Raw genomic sequence first — 16,403 nt, forward strand, 5'->3', positions numbered from 1 at the left:
GAACTCTCAAGGGGTTGGGTAGCTCTCCCCACTTACAGCTGGGGGGACATCTATTAGACCTGATAGCCTTAGGGTGGTATTCCCCCCCAACTTTTTGCCTACCTCCTCCACTTTTCTGACCTTCATGTTGCTGACTTTAGGACTTTGTGTACTTTACCACTGCAAATTTGCTGACGTGCTTGTGCTGTCTCCCCTAAACATGGTGAAATTGGCTCACCTCCAACTGGCATCATTAATTTACTTATAAGTCCCTAGTAAAGTGCACTACATGTGCCCAGGGCCTGTACATTAAATGCTACTAGTGGGCCTGCAGCACTCATTGTGCCACTCACTTAAGTAGCCCTCTCACCATGGCTCAGACCTGCCATTTCAGTCAGTCTGTGTAGTTTACACTGCCATTTCAACTTGGCAAGATAAACCTCTTGCCAGGGCTAACCCTTCTCTTTTTATACTTACAGGGCACCCACCCCCTAAGGCAGGCCCTGGGTAACCCAAAAGGCAGGACATTGACATTTTACATGCCCTGGGATTGACAAACTCCTAAATTAGTTTTTCACTACTGCAAGGTCTATTTGTTACCATAGAATCCCATTGGGATTACCTTATTATATCTTTTAAGTATAATTCCCACATACAAAGCTTAGATATTACTTGATGGGCCATGCTGGTAGATGGGAGAGAGGAGCTGGGCACAGCATCACTCTTACACCTGAATAGGCTATGTCTTGCCAATGCAAGGTTTGCATTCTCCTCTGTAGTGAATCTGGAGCCAGGGCAGGGAAGAGAGAACCTCTGTTTACTTCAAAGCCTTCTTTGAAGTCTCCCCCATTTCAAAGATACAACTGGGTATAAGTACTGGACCTCTGACACCATGATTTCAGTGCACTTCTGGACGTGTGAAGACTCTACTAGGAAGAAGGACTGTTGTCCTGCTAAAGGACTGCCATTCTGCTGGATGTCTGCTTTGCTGGACTCTTGCCTTGCTGTGCTGTCCTGCTGTTTCCCTGCCTGGGTGAGAAGGACTTGACCTGCATACCTCAAACCCAGAGTGACTACAAGGGCTTGCTGTCTTGCCTCCTGATTTGAAGTCTCAGGGACATAACATACTTCCATCCATGCTGCTCCTACACTTGGACTCTGCAATCTGTGAGTCTTCTCTGCCAAGTGGTGCCACCCTAGTCCTGGACCCTTAGAAGTGGGCCTAGCATGTTTGCTCCAGCGGAACTGGTGCATCCTCTGCTGCCTAAGCAGAATTAACACATCGCCGCTGATGCGGGAAGAGGACCAGTGCATCGCACTCAGAACTAGCGCATCGCCATTGGAACAGCCACTTCGAAACCAAAAAATCGCTGTCACTGCACGGAGAAGATTGACACATCGCTTCTACTGCTAGGAGAACCCCGGCGCATCACCTTCCGACCCATCACATCTAAAAACTATTACAATGCCCTCTGAACTGATGTGTTCCCGCATTTGTATTGAAAAATTTGACTTATCCCCCAACTGTGCGGGGAACACCTATGCATCGCTTGCCGGCTCCTCCGATCATTGTCGACACAACCAGGATTAAGGTACATCTGTTCAGCAGGCCCCACTTGATCCCTGTTCTCTGGTCCATGCTCCATCACAAAATGGGAATGCACTTCTGTATTTTATAAATTAATTGGACTGTTTGTCACTATCCACACATTTTGTGTTATATGTAATGGATTTTTGTATGTACTAAGTTATAAAAAAAGGGGAAAAAATAATTTCTATATAAAAGTTGATATAAAAAACAATAAAATATTAGAATGTATCCATATATATCTTCAGTGTCAGTTTAGTCCTTAGCGTTTAGTTTTCCTTCTCTTTAGTTTAACAGGCACAAAACCCGGTGCAATTTTGCCCTCTTACCCCAAATGTTGTTTCCTTGCCAGGGTTTATCCTATTAGGCAGGGGCCCCTTTCTTTCTAAAATAGGATTGTGGTTCCTGCCTGGACAGGCTGCATACCTCTACCAATCAGAAATCCAATTTCTAACAGATACACTTTGTAATCACTTTCAGTGATTCTGGCCCTCTGGAGTCTGTATTGATACCCAGGGGGTCCTTGTTTTTCTCACATTCCCTGTACTAAAAACCAGCAAGCTTGTAATCAGAGCCTATCACCAATGATCCCAGTGCTGATACTAAATGAAACAGAAAAATAATGGAAGTGGTTAGTAAGGGAGAGAAGGTTCTATGCACATTACATGAACTGTTATATTTATTCATATGCTAGGCAAATTTCATGCATGTGTGACACTGTGATGCCTGTGGGGGCTGCAAAGACCATTTCCCAGGATCTCATAAACAATAACTTGACAAAAGGAAAGCCTGTCTACAAAGCTGTGTTTAATTTGGAGTTCTGGGGAGTTGTGTATGTTTTTTTAGACATAACATAATAACACACGGTATTACCTAAAAAGATAAACTGTTTTATTACACATCGCACATACCCCAGTGGTAGATTAGTTACAGTGATGCTATCCCAAGTTAGGTTGTCACTGAACGAATTTCGTTATTCAACAAAAAAGAGGAGGCATTTGATTACTCCTATCAGTGGCAGCAATATAAATCTCAATTAAGTACAGCACAGACGTTTGTCTCCCTTACTAAAACAAGCCAATCACTTCTGCGACAAAACAGTTGCACCACTGTCCACACTTCCTAGTTTTTAATCTCATTGGAGAAGGATATCATAAACAGCACAGTATAGAAAATTTACAGGATGCACCGCCAGTCCAAAATTTAATATTGCTCTTCTTTATTGCATATTTAAAAAACAATGTATCTGTCTTCTTTATTACATTTCCAATATTTATTTAAAAACACAATAAATCACCCCCGTCCACGTGTTTTGTCCTACACAAGGTCTTCCTCAGGGCTTGTTATTTCTCAAGTTGTGAAGAGCAATCAGCATGGTAGTTGATATTTTTATGCCATCCATACATCAGTTAATCTACAATTAATCACTTAATTGCTATAAAAGATCAATTTTATTCACTGAACACAATTCTTAGACATATAAAATTTTGGACTGGCGGTGGAAACCTAATACTTTGTATACTGTGCTGCTTATGACATTTCTCTCCGATGTTATGAATGCTAGGAAGTGTTGACATTGATTTAACTGGTTTGTTGCTGAAGTGATTGCCTTGTTTTAACCCCTTGGCCGTGGCGGTAATGCTGCCGTGGCGCTGGGGGGGAGGGGGGTTTTCGCTGTGCCACCATACTTGTGACGGAACCACTCCGTCACGAGCCACGGGCGTGCTGTGCTCATGATGGATTGGTTCCATCATGGCCCCGCCTGCTCATTAATTCACCCGCACAGGCGGGGAATTAATGCCACGTGGTGGGAGCGGCTGCGGCGTGACAGAACCACTCCATAATGTGCACAGCGCGTCCGTGGCTCGTGTCGGAGTGGTTGCGTAACTAGCACGGAACGGGTTAACAAGGAGACAAGCAAACACCTGCCTTTAAGTGCTAACTGACAATGACAACAATAATCAAAATAATTGAATAGTATGGACTGTGAGAGACTGGGATGCCATGGTGTTTTGTGTTACATAGGGCTAGATGTACGACCCGCCAATTAGCGAGACGCAAATTGTGTCGCATTTGCGACTTGCTAATTGGGATGCACAACAGTGTCTGAGACACTGTTTGCGATTCCAAATGGGGTTGCAAATTGCGATGCTGCATGCATATTAATGAGGCTGTTGCAATTTGCCACCCCATTAAGAATGGCTGGCACTCCCACGGATAGTGGCCTGCTGGGGTCAGCAGGCCTCCATGTCTGGGACTGCTTTTAAATAAAGCAGGTTTTTTTTTAAATGCAGCCCCTTTTACCTTAAGAGAAATGGGCTGCATCTAAAAAATTTAAATGAAACTTTTCAGTTTCATTTTTTAAGGGCAGCCACATAAAAAATATTTGCACATGCATTCACAAATGGGAAGGGGTCCCCAGGGGACCCCTTCCCATTTGCAAGTGCTTTACCACTCTTCTGAGAAGGGTGGTAAAGTGCGAATGTTTTGCAACCACAATTGCGGTCGCAAACATTCTTACATAGCTTAAGGAGTCGCTATTAGGAAAGGACGCCCTTGGAATGCCCCTTCCTAATAGCGAGTTGCTAATCCTATTTTGCGAGTTGCAAAATGATTTGAGACTCACAAAATGGGATTAATACATGGGCCACAGGCTTTCTGCAGGCGCAAACGGTTCTAAAACCCATTTTCACATGCAAAAAACCTTTGTACATCTGACTCATAATGTGCTGTGTAGTGTTCTGGGTTAGTTCATGCTCACACTACCCTAAAATGCCTGGGGTTTGTAGTGAATCATGTGCTAGTGCTAGAGATAGTCAAGATTTGTGCCCAAATTGTGTTTCCTCTTTCATTTTCTAGGGTTAAAATCTCGGGTCCTCTCCGGTGATAATTGTTCATGCAAACCATGTCTAGTAATAAAAACGTGCAAATACTTCTTGTGTGTTTTACCCCTATTTTCACTCCACTTTTCTAAATATGGTGCAAAAACTCCAGACTCACCCAGGGCAACTGCTAGATAAGCTGGTGTAAGTGGTTGTGTGTAAATGATCCCATCGTTAGGAATGAAGGCATTTTAGTTTCCAGCAATGTACGTGCAGCCTGATTCATCAAGCCGAAATCGGCTTGCAAAGGGCCAGATTCTGAGAATCTGGCCCTTTGCGAGCGCTTTTTTTGCATTTGGGATTCATCATCCCAAATGCAAAAATCGGTAATAGCGATTTCGCAATTTTGCGAGGAATTACATTTAAGGAATCTCTATTTGAGATTCCTTAAATGCAATTCATCATCCATTTAAAAATTGCGAATTCACAATTTCGGCCCACTATTTACCGCGAGGTCAAACCTCGTGGTAAATAGCGAAAACTTAGAAAAATGCTTTTAAAAGCATTTTTCTAAGTTGCATGTTGCACACACACATGTCCTGCAACACCTGTTTCAATTTGCATTTAAGGGGTGGTACAGAGTGTATTTTGGACACCCCTGGCACCCTTTAAATCGCTATCTCATTTGCGATTAGCTAATTGCTAATCGCAAATAAGGAATACTCCCCATTCATTCCAATGGGCCTTTTGGCCCATAGGAATGAATGGGGAGTTATTCCTTATTTGCGATTAGCAATTTGCTAATCGCAAATAAGGATTGTGTAGGAATCGCAATTCTTTTTGCGATTCCTGCATGAATCCCGTTTTGCGAGTCTGTAATAGCGATTCCTTATGAATCGCTATTATAGACTCGCAAAACGGGTCTATGATGAATCAGACTGTTAGTAGCAAAAATAGTAATGTGCACACCAGAATACCAAGCAAATGAGAACCCTTTGGGCATCAACGGTACCGCAAAACAGGAACAGAAATCAGAAAGAATGGATATCGTTCGCCGAGGCACATCCATTGCTGGGACCTATACATTATTCACTCTAAATTGACATAAACAATGTTACCAAACTTTCATAAGCTCCTAAATGCCTGAGAGTGCACTTTAGACTGAGATCCAATATGGCTGGCACGTTGCAGCCGCTCCTGACTCACCTGATTAGATGTTATTGCGCAATAGATGAATGGATGACATTTATGTCTAGTGATCAGTAGAGTGCATACGCCCAGGGCATCCAAGCAACAAGGCAGCCGATGAGAATTATGGCACAAATTATGATTTCCACCCAATTGGGCGACGAACGTCCACAGAACAGTACTTTGATTTTCACAGATTCAAAGAGAATGCTAATAATGAATACGAATTTATTTATGACCATAAATGTCCAGCAATTAAAGCTGCTATTCTAGAATCTACAAACCTATTTATTCTTTTAATATTGTGCACCAACCTACTCTTATTCCTGTCTTACAGTAGGAGCAGGCTGGCCAGACTCTGAATTTCATATAAAATATTGCCGTTGATAGACAAAAAAAAACCTAGAACCCTAGGCAAAAAGAAGTGGCTTTATCAGCACTTAGTAAAGCTTTGTTTTGATGCTGTTTGTCTGGTGGAGGACAGGCAGTTTGAGTTGCTGTTTTTTGTTTCTGTAAATTGAACATAGAATACAGCATTTTTGGCATCGCAGCGGTTTGAGCTTTGAAATAATTTAAAAGCTGTTCCGAACACGGAGGCCTCTGTGCATGTCTTGCCTGGGGCACCAAAGACCCTTATCATGGAACTGGAGGTTTGTGTATTATTTTACCCAATCCAGGGCTGGCGAACCAGAGTTTTTCACACGGTTCAGCAGCAAAATCTGCCACAAATAAGGTCACTCATAATACACTTAAATCATAGTCCAGTTTTAATTGACATTTACTCAATTATATCGCAAAGGGACTATAAATGTTATCATTTCCCCCTCCATATCTAGCCCTGAAAACAGCAATAGCCAGTGGTGCAAACTTTTAATACTACTATGCAGCCTGCAATCATTGGCTTAAACGTGTCTGATTTTATATTTACATTCTGTTTGTGACAATTACGTAATAAGAAAATGATGTAGGTGCTAAACTATAATAGTTATTAAAACTGATTTCTGACATCATACTGTGTCTGCCAGGGCCAGCACACAGTAAGCAAAGCATTTCATGGAGCTTTATTGTGTTATGCCGATTTGTATAGTGCACTAATCAACCGCGAGGGAATCCAGGCACTTCTGAGGGTATCCAGGCGCTAGAATTGCTTTTCAAACAAATAACAATGCAAAGAAGAACTAGCTTTTCAGTTTCCCTCGTCTGTTTCCCTGCAACGAACAGTCACCAGCATCCAAGAGACATATATGGACACGTTTAATTATTGCTACTCTAGTTCAGGGTTGTAAGTCAGGACAACGCGTGTCATTACAACGCGGGGATTACAACGAAAGTCGCTACGACTTTCGTTGGAGGGCGCTGGATAGTGGAATAGTTTAATTTTCTATTCCAACTCCAGCCCGCGTTGACAGTAGGGAAGGTGTTGGAGAAAATTAAACTATTCCCTTTCCAACAGCGCCCTCCAGCGAAAGTCGTTGTAACGACTTTCGTTGTAAAGCCTGCGTTGTAATGGCAGTGCGTGGTAATCCCCGCGTTGTCATGGCTGTTCCCCCTAGTTCAGCACGCTGAAGAAGGAATCTCGTGGTATGTTACCACATGTTGTTCACTGTAACAGGTTAAAAAAGCGATTTAATTGTCTAAAATATGTGTGCACAATAAACTGATAGCATCATATTGCTGTGCTTAATCTTGAAATAAAGATGCCACATTTAACTTACATACTTTTCAATGTAAAGGAGCAAATGATGAAGGATCCAACTTTTCAGAACGGTATTGATGTGACCATTGTCTTATACTGAATTGCAGTAGCATTTATATACCACGTTTGACCCCTGCTGAAGCACTGAAGCATTTTCTGTACGGGCAGTAGGTGGCTCCAAGCAACTGTTACAGTAGGATCTCAGTCACGCACGTGAAGTTAGCATTTGTTATGCTGTTTATCAAGCCCTTGTCACTAGGGTTCAGAAGTAGACAGCCAGGCAGACTGACCTGCAAGCAGTTGCACAGGTTTGAAATACTTAGAATGTCAGACACCTGAGTCGGCATCACAAGTTGTGGTATTTCACCCAAAACGATAACGCCGGGTCAAATTCTGCATCTCATAATTCTAAGGGCCTGACTATGAGTTCGGCAGTCCATCAGACCTCCGAACCCATGGTGGAGGTGCGGAGCTGGACTGGGAACCCAAACCAGCCCTGGCAAAGTGCTCGGCCGGCCCCCCTCCCGAAGGGGGGGAGGTGCGGGGGTGCAGCTGAGCTCGTTGCCAGGGCCGGTTTTCGGCCGATTTTGTTACAGGGCCGATTTTGCAGCTATGCTGCAATTACAGCCCTGCAACAAAAACGGCCCCCACGGGACCCAAACCGGCCCCCACCCATGCGTCACACCGGGGGATTGCCCGGTGCCCGCAACGGCCAATCCGGCCCTGTGGAGGTGCGCTGGTGGTCAGGGACTGCTGCACCAGCGGTCTGACCGCCGTATTACAAGGACGGCAGTCTGAGCACTTTGGGACTGCCGCAACCGCCAGGGATTCGCAGCGCCGCCATGCATATTACGAGTTTTCCCACCATCAGCCTTTTCATGGAAGTGAGCCTGCCATGAAAAGGCTGGTGGTGGTGAAACAGAGGGGGCCCTACAGGGCACCCTGTTGCCTCTGTGCATGGGGTTGCATACAGGGGGAAACATGTTGTGCCCCCCTGTGTGCATTCACCCGTGTTCCTGAATGGCATAGACTGCTCATTCCATGCCATGCAGGAACATCCTTTGGTAGTCCAGTGACAGTAATTATAAGGCTCACTATGAGCCTTTAAACTGCATCGCTACGGGACCGCCACGTCGCCCGCCAGACAATGAAATTACTAGTGATCTGGCGTGCGGGCAGCGGTCGGGTTTGGCAGTGTGGGAGCGGGGCAATGGCGTACCAGCCTGCTCCCACACCACCAAACTCGCAATCAGGCCCTAAGTCCCTCCGTGCCCAAAATTATTAGATCAGAAAATCCCGGGCCCGACAACTCTGGGCCCGGAGACACTTGGCTTGTCTGTACTGTTGCTGGGGGAGGGGATATGGGCAGCATTACAGCCCAACCCCTATCTGACCCACTTAGTAGTTAAGGGGAAGCAGATGATATTCTCTTAGGGGAGGGTCAAATTTGCTCCTCACCTCTGAGCTTCCACCTCAACTCCACATGCCAGACTGGACCTCCTGTTGACACTTTCCATCTGCTCAGAGCAAGAGGAAAATGTCAGCTCATATCACTCTAGAGTCAGGAATATCTCTCAGGAAAGTATTCAGTATTGATGTTCTTATCAGCTTTTCACCATTCCGAAGGGAAAACTCAAAATCGCCAGAATTTGGTGTGGGGACACAAATTGAAGTTGTAAATTCGGAACACCTATAATCCCTGCACAGACTTCTGTGACACTCGCAATGAGGGCCTTATTCATGTATATCAAATACAAATGATCAAGCTTTCTACTGTTGTCACACAGACTAAAAGTCATCTGAAATTGTCATGCAATCAGTTGCATAAATGTGGGATGCTTACAACGTCCAAGACTAAGGGCCTAATTAATAGAAACTCATTATATTCCAACTTATGCATAAACTACTGTTTACACACAGGTCATAATTATGAGTTATGAGTTATTTCACGCATCCGATAATTATCGAAAGTGTGAAATACCTCAAGCTTCTTTAAAGTTTGGCAGGTCAAACCCGCGAAAATTTAACAGGGGAACTGGGTACAGTATTTACCGTATCATGTGGATTTTGGTGCGTTAAAGACCAAAATCTGCATGTTATTCCCCACAAGCTTGTGATTGGTGTTTTTTATTGCACCCGATAACTAACATACCGTCGGCTTTTGACTGTGTCACCCATTCTAAGTTATGAGTGTTATTACAGAATTTAGGGGTAGACATAAATACAATTAATAACCTCAGAGAACTTTATGCAGGGGGTACTGCCCGAGTTAGATATGGGAAAAAAAGAGAGTGTACTGAGGCTTTTATTGTCGCAAGAGGGGTGCGGCAAGGTTGTGTCCTTGCTCCTTTTCTCTTTACAATTTATATTAACGACCTGGAAAGAGTACTATTAGAGGAGTGTAGGGACATGCCGCTTGTCAGAAGAAGAAGATCTATACCAGCTCTCTTATATGCCGATGATGCAGTCCTGATGGCCAGGACCCCTCTGGCAATGCAAACGATGGTTAATACTTTTACAGCTTTTATGTCCAATTTAAACCTGAAGTTAAACTGTACTAAATGTTTAGTATGACCTATGGGCGCAGGCAACATAAAAATTTATGTTGGACAAAAATCTCTTGAACACACCCCTACTTTTCCATATCTGGGCGTTTTATTTGACCAAACTGGTAGATGGATTGATATGATTCAAACCAGGTGTTTACTGCTTTGTAAATCTATAATGGCGCTGAAATGCTTTAGTAAAAGGATGGGTAAAAAAACACCTAGGGAACTTTTAACCGTGTATAGGGCAACTTGCGTGTCAATTGCTACCTACGGTGCAGGATTGTGGGGACATGTAAACGTAAAATTGTTGCAGGCGGTTGAGAACACCTTTCTTAGATTCCTCCTAGCAGTCCAAGAAAGTATATCAACCTATGTTTGCCACGCTGAGCTGGGGGTGCCTTTTTTAGAAGATATAATTAGGGTCGCTCCTGTTCTACTATGGCAGAGGGTGTGGACGACGTAGGAATGTTTTTTAAATCATTCTATTCTTAGGGATGCAATGAGTCTAGAGAATGGGGGCAAATTGAGGGGGTTAAGCCATGTAATGACTTTTATGGTAAACATAGGTCATCTTGAATATTATGAGGACCCCTCAACTATGAACCATGTCTCTAGGAAAACCCTCAAAGATATAAATATGAGGTTTTTGGGCGACCAAAGAACTAGTGCAGAAAGGTAAAAAAAAACTGTGGCGCCCACCAATTAATAATGACCTCAGAACAGATGCAACCCTATATTAGACTACCCATGAGCAATTTTGAAAGATTTTTACGCACTTTAGATTTAATCTGCTTTTTAGGTTTCTTAGTTTCCCTGTCATGAATATTTGGGGTAAACAACTTATCATGTGCCCCAAGTGCCCCTGTGATGATCTGTCTGAACAGTCAGACATCCATATGCTTTTCTTTTGTAGATTTTATACTAACCCCAGAAAAAGATGGATTATCCCTTTACTAAAGATTATGGACTTTAACCAGTGTCGCCCTGCGTTTTTAGAATTACAACTGCTTGATAATATTTTTACAGTAGCATCCTTGTCGGTATATATGAAAACTGTTTTTAAATTCCGGAAATTAATCACCTGAGTGCATTCTACTTGGGTTAAGAAAATTATTTATACTTGATTGTAATATTATTGTGTTTTTTACTTGTACTTTCATGGTTGTTTTTTGTGCTAAATAACTGAATAAAGTTTAAACTAACTAACTAACAAACCCAGTGGTATCATTATTTATCAGGGGCCATAAATAGTGCCCCAACTCGTAATCAGGCCCTTAGTGCCTTATTTAGAGTTGGCAGATATACCATTGCCCTATTTAGAATATAAAGAGCTACTCTAAACACAAAACTGGGTGGACATGACAACCACCACTTTTTGGTGGGTGTCCCGTCCCCGCAAAACTCTAAATAAGGCCATGTGTTATGCCTGCAGCCTTGTTCTTCTATATGGCAATGTAACTTCACTGTGACTTGCAATATCATTTTAACGTACGTCAGAGGGTACTTTATTCCATATACATGCACAGGGTTTGATTGGGAATGAAAATCGGCCCGGGCCCACAAAAAAAAAATCTGCCCACATTTGCATAAACACTCCTCATATCACTGCGTTGGTGTAATCTTATAAAAAAACTTTAGGATGGGGTAAAAAAATGCACGCGTTAGTTTACACTGGTGAAACAAGTGAGGCCACTTCTACTCAGGTCCCCTGTCCCCGCTCGGTATGTGCAGACATTAATGAGCCGGCCCGAGAGACAAAGTGAGTGATACATGTGCTAAACGGTGGTAATGAGCGCCCATCCGCCTCTAGAAAGGCCACTCAGACTCCCACTGGGACGCTAACTGTATCAGAAGAACAGAGATAGCGCCCAAATAGCCCCCCAGACTGCTCAAAAAAGCAGCCCACAGCAGCCGTCGGACACCGGCCCCTCGGGCATTGCCCGAATGCCCGCGTTATCAATCCGACGCTGTACATGCACATGATTAGTTGTCACAGAAAAAAAGTTCTCTTTGGAACTGCTCAAGATCCATAAGTACTGGAGTATCTCATGAGTTGCGTTTCAGAAATAAATTTCAGTTCACTGGCTTTTTAACAAATATAGCTGAAAAGGGGTGATGTAAAATGCATTGTGTACGAACAGCTGCTAAACAATGCTAAAGCGGGGGATGTCCATTACCAGTGCCAAAACATAGGCCCCCGCTGTGGAGGGGTGGCACGCTCCAGGGGGCCCCCTCAGCACAGTAACCTGGGCTGAGTCCGGAGGGGAGGCCTCTTTATGTAGTTTGCAGGGTGGCCCCCGCAAGTTTTGTTATGCTAGTGCCCGCTACGTTTCCTCACTTAGTGCAATATGGAGTTTGCATTAAAAGTTTAAGAAGGGCAGCTTTTAGCCCCCAGTTTAACTGGGTGCTACTTTATGCAATCTGGAAAGTAGAAAGATGAGTATAAAGGGAAGCATTCCAATCTCAAACTGTGATTTGTAGTAGAACCAAAAGATCTGATGCTTACACAATGTTAAGTCAGCTCTCAACCTAAGGGTGCCTTCAAGTGGTGGCAGGGAATAATTGCAAAATACCTGAAAAAACTGCTTTTGCAGTTATTAGGGAGCGCTCCAGTTGGCAAAATGAGACTTTGTGTGGGGCACTGAAAATCCGCTCAATATTTCTGTGGACTGAGACCACCCAGCTAAATTCTACATGTCTTTATGGCCTATTTACCATAATATCTTAACTCTGAAGCAAAACTTCTCCTACATTTCTCCCACTTCTCTCGTTCCTTGTGGCACTTAGGGGTGAACCCAGCAGCTGCCAGCTGTCTGTCAGTGACTCTATAAATAACCTCTTGAACTTGACAGCTTATACACAGCCTTTGCCTCTTTTTGTGCTTTAACTAAAAAGGACTTGCACTTATGAGAAAAAGACTTTAAGCTCTTAATGCAATGATTGTTTTAAATATATTCCTTGCACTTACAATACAAGTTATGATGGATGCGCGCTTGATTGGAGGGAATGGCTTTGTGCATACAGTAACTCAGTCACCGTAATGATTAATAACGTACTACATTTTTTCCCATTTTTCTGGACAGCACATACATACTGATGGATTAAGCAGGAACCCCTGGCAGGGCTCGATAATGTTTTTTTTTGTAACGGCTTTACTTATTTTTAAAGAGACTCGTGGAAAGGGATAGAAATAACGAAAAAGACCGCCGGATATATATTAACAGTGAGTAAAATGATGGAGGAAAATGTTACATAGCCCAGTTTCTCGTCCCAGGGCTGAGTGTGTTTGCTAGTGATTAATTTAGATTCCGCTTTAAGCTCTGTCAGCTAATTAGTAATGTGGTATTCTGCAGACAGGCGAGACAAGGGGTCCGCCCGCGCGCAGACTGTCCTCACTCAAGAGTCACAGCTCTTTCCAGGAGCTTTTCACATATTTAACTGGAAAGAGGCGCTGGAAGACGAATGCTGATTGTTTTTCGTTTCCTTATATGTCTCTGCTGAGCACTTGTCTGAATCCTTGTGAGAGAGCGCAAACCAAGTAAAATGTAGAAGTGCACCATATTTACAAGCACGTTGCACCAGTTTAGTTAAAGGAACATATAAGAGTGTCGAATTTATAGAGTGCATACATATAAGAGTGTTTAACTAATACAGAGTGCATATATCAGTGTGAAAAGCTAATGTAGTAATGTTTAGAGATGTTAGAATGATATTAAATTCCATGTTATGTGGCTGTTGCAGAGGAGAATGTAATGCTGCCAAACGTAGAAATGTGTAGGCCTCATGGCAGTTCACTGAGAAAGAAAACGTGCCTTTACAATTTCACATGATAATGGATTACTGTTGTTATAATTCAAAGTATTATTGATCACAGACTGAAAATATATGTTTTATAGAAGTGTTTCTTATAACCAGAGTGTGTAATAAGTTAGAATACTGTTTAGGCTGAGGAATAAAGGTTCATAGAGTGCACAGGCCTGTTTCATGTAATTCTAGTAGGCCTGGAGAGATAAGGTCATTTCTTTTGATCTGCATGTGCTAGTTAGAATCAGGTTGTGTTAAGCATAAATTGTGGACCATGCTCAAAGGTTTAGGACTTGTGAGATAAGCTGGAGGCCGGAAATTGGGGCCCACTTCATGGGTGTCTGTTTGCAGGTGTGAGGGGGTTCCAATCAAGAGAGTGATGAATAGAGCTCTGTTCTGGGAGACAGGCACAGGCCTGGAGGAGGCTTCAGGAATTTCCTGGGGGGTACCGTCTTGCCGGAGAGGAGCCTGAGAAGCAAGGTCAACGCTAACAAGGAGCCCAGAGGAGTATCAGCATGGAAAAAGCCAGAACCGACACCACGTGAGGGGTGTACGTGAGGGGCGTCTCTGAGGGGCGTTTCAACTGTAATTATGATTTTGTATTAGGGGCAGCACCCTTGGGTGGAGTTATAGCAGATGGCCTGAGGAACCTTAGAGAGCGGATGGGTAGGCAGAGAGGGCATAACTGTGATGCACAGATTTACAACAAAGGCTAAGGGAAAGTGAGCGATCTTCTTTGGAAGTCACCACGGCTGACACCTTTTTAGGTTAAGATCCTGCTAAGTAGGGATGTCACTTAGTCTAGTGTAGGGACAGGCTAATCTGGATTTTTCTTCCTTTTGTAAATGACGCTCAAGTTACAACTTGTGTCTATTCTTGCAAATTTGCTGATCTTTGAATTAGTCTTGGTGATATTCTTCTGTCGCCTAAGGGCATTTAGAGAATTCATGTTTGTATTGATGCCAGTGTATCTCTTGAACCTTATATTTAGATGTTTGTATCTCCAGTTATCTTTGGCTTTATAATAAAACTTTTAAAACTTATTCGTGGTAAGTGGTTCTTCAGAGTTGTGTAAAGTCTTGAGCTGATTAACCTAGTAGTGGAGTGCTTTTATTCTATGACAGGTAACAAAGGTTCAGTCGACCTGAATGGGATCTAGATCTATAGTGATCTGATAAGAGATCAAAAATCCCGCCGTAACAGTTGGTAGCAGAGGATGGTTACCTTCTAGAGGAAGGTGATCTAGACTAGGTTAAGATTACCCCGAGGCCCCTAGAGATCGAGAGATGAGCAGCAGAAGAATCACCTGCCGAAGAAGGTGCTGACGGAGCGAGAGAAAAGCAGCAGAGTCGGACGAGAGTGAGTATAATAAGGGTCATGCGTTGTCAGATTGCGGTGTTTTGTGTTGTATCTGTATTGTAATGTCATGCGGAGTTGAATGCCTGTAGTGTGATTGAGGGAGGGTTGTGAGCGCGCGCAACCTTGTGAAAATCTTAAGTTCAGAGAAGAGCTTAAGTGGTTCGGGTGTATCGGACATCCAGAGTAATTGTCGACCATTGTAAAGGGGGTCATGAGGTACCATTGATCGCCCGCAGGACCGTGATAGGGGGAACGCAAGAGTGAGTGTATGGGTAACGGACGCTGGTCCGAAGTTACTGTGTGTAAGTAACCTATCAATTAAGGCGATTGTCTGGACGTTCACGGAAAGACATTTCGTCAGTTAAGGTGACAATTACAGTTAGACTGTGGGCATACAGTCAAGGAAAGTGATCGCTTGGTCGGAAGTAATCATTTTTCAGGGCATGAATGGGATGCATGCATGACCGAGAGACGAGCTGAGAGAGGAGGGGAACTGCTGCGAAGGGGAGACGAGTGACGTCATAGAGAGCCGCGCTGTGATAGGCTGGTTGATGCGAACCGCGCTGTGATAGGCCGGTTGGTGTGAAGCCGCGCTGGGATAGGCCAGTTAGCGAGAACCGCGCTGGGATTGGTGGATTGTCATCAGGAAGTAAACGAACGCAGGGAAATAGGAAAAAATTGTAGATTTTGAACATGAAGTGTTTTAAATGCTTTAGAGCGATCTTTAAGAGGAAAAGGAGAGAATCGTATTACGGGGAAGAGGCCCCGCCAGAGGGTACACCAGCTCATTATATGGCTACGAATGTTGGGTTGCATACTATACTATGGCTTAGTACTTGGAGTAAGATTACAGAAGGGAACGAGGAACTGACTTTTCCGAGATACGGAACGTTTAGATTAGAAGTGTTGCACCAGCTTAAAGCAGTTATGTCTTCATTGAGACCCTTGCCTAGACCAACACAGTTTGAGGCCCTTAATGCGTGGATTAGGGTGGCGCAAGACAGGAATCAGAACAGACGTCAAGAAAGGGTGAGACGATCGGTAAGAGCAGTACAAGATGCCAAATGGGATGCGGAAAGCAAGAAATGGAGGGTGCAGACTATTGAAGTGGATAAGTTGTACCCAGTGATAGAGGTTACAGGAGAAAAGAGAACCCCAGAGGAGGATGACGAGAGCGAGACAGAGGATAGCCTAATAAATAGGTTGTTGATAGATAGACCGCCTCCGTACAATAGGGAGATGGAAGGTATCGAGCTCCCAAGGGAAGATAGGGTTGGCATAGAGGAGAATAGATCACTCCCTATAGCGGACCGGGTACCTACCGGAGGTTAGGAAACACCACAACTTAGTCCAGTACAGAGGGTAGTCGGAAGGTTTCTGGTACAGAAGGTGCCAGCAACGGAGTGTGTCGAGTCTTA

This window comes from Lissotriton vulgaris, chromosome 6, assembly GCF_964263255.1.
Source record: "Lissotriton vulgaris chromosome 6, aLisVul1.2, whole genome shotgun sequence".
Lineage (NCBI taxonomy): Eukaryota > Metazoa > Chordata > Amphibia > Caudata > Salamandridae > Lissotriton > Lissotriton vulgaris.